The sequence below is a fragment of the Otolemur garnettii genome, unplaced genomic scaffold (genome assembly GCF_000181295.1).
Source record: "Otolemur garnettii isolate 467f Iridium unplaced genomic scaffold, OtoGar3 scaffold00003, whole genome shotgun sequence".
Lineage (NCBI taxonomy): Eukaryota > Metazoa > Chordata > Mammalia > Primates > Galagidae > Otolemur > Otolemur garnettii.
Window position 1 is genome coordinate 25050568 of NW_003852398.1, and position 2562 is coordinate 25053129.

Below are 2562 nucleotides of genomic sequence, written 5' to 3' on the forward strand. Positions count from 1 at the left end.
CCTCCGGAGTAGCTGGGACTACAGGCACCTGCCACAACTCCCGGCTATTTTCTGCTGCAGGCAGGGCTAGGTTTGAACCTGCAACCCTCAGTATATGGGGCTGGTGCCCTACCCACTGAACTAGGTGCCCCCCGAGTGTTGAGTTTTTGTAAGAAAATGAGAAAAATCATGTCATTGTGAAGATGACATGGTAGAGTCACTCAAAGTTTGTGACCTTGAGCAAGACCTTTTCCCTTCAGAGGCCTGAATTTATCTGTCAAATAGGAGACTGTGATCTATGGTCTCCATGACCCATAATCCATGATCCCTGGTGGAATGTTCAGAAGTCAAACCAAGACTTAAGTGGATGGAAGGGGCAGGAGCTGTCATGACTTTGACTAGATGATGATTTTTCTGAGTAATTGTAGATGTTAAAGAAAAGTATCCAAAACTAGGAAGTCAGGCAAATGTGGCTATGTGACCTTTCTATGTCAAACTTGAGCATTCTCCAATAAGCCCACCTAGGTAGGCATCAACCAGAATTTTGGGAGATGAAACTGTCCAACTCCCTAAGGTGAGATATTTTACAAAAACAGCTGAAGCTGCAGAAACAAAATGCAAGTCAGTAGAGACCTTTCAGTATTAAGAAAATTTCAGTATTCAGTGGGTAGAAGGTAGGGATAAAGAAAAGTTGGGCTGGGATTAGGAAGAGAGCATTCCAGGAAGAGACTTGGGAAGTGTAGGTGAAGAAAGGGAGAAAACCAGCATCTGTGGGCTTAATGGGTGCAGGTGACCCTTAGGGGCAGCTATGTGAACCAGGTCTAGATTCCCAATGTCCCCATAGGGCTTCCTTAATGGCAATACCCCCAATGGCAATGCTCAGTGATGCTTTGTTCAGTGTTTGCATTCCCTCCTCCCCTCTTCAGAATCAAGGTATGCGTACTCATTTTCATAACTAAAGTGATGAAACTTCATAACTAAGTTTAATATCATTTTGAAAATCTGATAACACCTTTGAAGTGAGTGAAGACACCTCAGAATGTCACAAGGCCTGAAAGGAGAATCCCTGGATTAGACACATCCTTGGGTAGGTGTCTGTGTGTGTGTTCACACATTTGACTGACAGGTCGTCCTCCCTCCTGTAAAATGAATGTGTGTGTAAATGAAATTTTCCCCCAAATCCTTTCCCGCAATTCTTTCTGAGGATGAGGGCTTGTCAATAACTAAGTTTTCAACAGTTCTAGTGTAATTGGTCTTATGCAATAGTTTCTCACGAAGCTATATTCACCCGGTTTAAAGAATTGTCCTAGGCTGGGCAGGGTGACTCACACTTGTACTTTTAGCATTTAGGAAGGAGGCCAAGGTGAGAGGACTGCTTGAGGTCATTCTAAGATCAGCCTGAGCAAGATAAGACCCTGCTTTCACCCCCTCAATCCCCCCCACAAAAGAAAGAAAAATTAGCTGATTATGGTGTTGCAGGACCAGTGAATTGAAACCAATAGACTCTCACCAAAGATTAAAGGGGAAGGAATTTCATTTGCCAGCAGAGAAACTCTGCAGGCCATTAGCCTTAAAGTAATGAGCCCCCTGATCAGCTCTTCCCTGTGCTTTTATTGGACTTACAAGTAGACAAAGAAATTACCATATTATTTCTCACTGGAGGTGTCAAATCACGTGCAGGGTTTACAGAAGTAGAAGCAAGCAGCTAGTGTCAGTATGAAGAAAGTAGGAAGCTAAGTTTTACAAATTCTTATGGGCTGGGTTACCAAAGGGAGGACCTTGCAGGAGTGTTCTTGGGCTTCTCTGAGAAGCATTTGTTTTTTTTAAGACTTTACTTTTTCCTCCTGGCCTCACCCACCTGTAGTCCCCGGTACCTAAGGGACTGAGACAGTAGGATTGCTTGGCTCAGGAGTTGTGGAGGTTGCATTGAGCTATGATGATGCCACTGACTGTCTCAAAAACAACAACAATAACAACAAAAAAACAGGGTTAAGTTTCCAAGGTTAGCCCTTCCACTTTTTGAATTAAAACTTACTTTAAAAAAAAAACAACCCAAAACAAAAACTATGCGTTTAAAAATGTGCTCCTAACCTTAAAGGAAGTTACTACTCCTCACCCATCTAGGATATTCCACAGCTTGTTGGGGTATTTAGCCCACATAGAGGTAGGTAGAGTGGAAGGTGGCCTCTGGATTTGCTCACCTGGGTTTGAAACTTGGCTCAGCCCCTTACTGAAGTCATCTAACTTCTCTGTGCTTGGTGAAAACAAAAAAGAGGGGGCAGGGGTACAACCCACTTCAATTCAATGGGGTGATTGTGCAAACAAAATAATGCACCCAAAGGCTCGGAGCAGTAAGTGAGCAAAAAATGTCAGCAGGAACAAAAGATTCTTTAAGGGTCCTTTTTCTTAATTTCTAGCCTTGTTAAGGGTCCAGGAGCGCCCTGAGCTCCAGCTTGGCTTAGCTCCGAATGCTTATGTGCCTTTTGCCAAGTCCCCTCCCTGCTCTGGCCTGTGTCCTCCTCGGCACAAGAAAGGCCCTGGGTGGTCTCTGCAGCTCGCCTCCGCTTAAAAATTCCGGTTTAC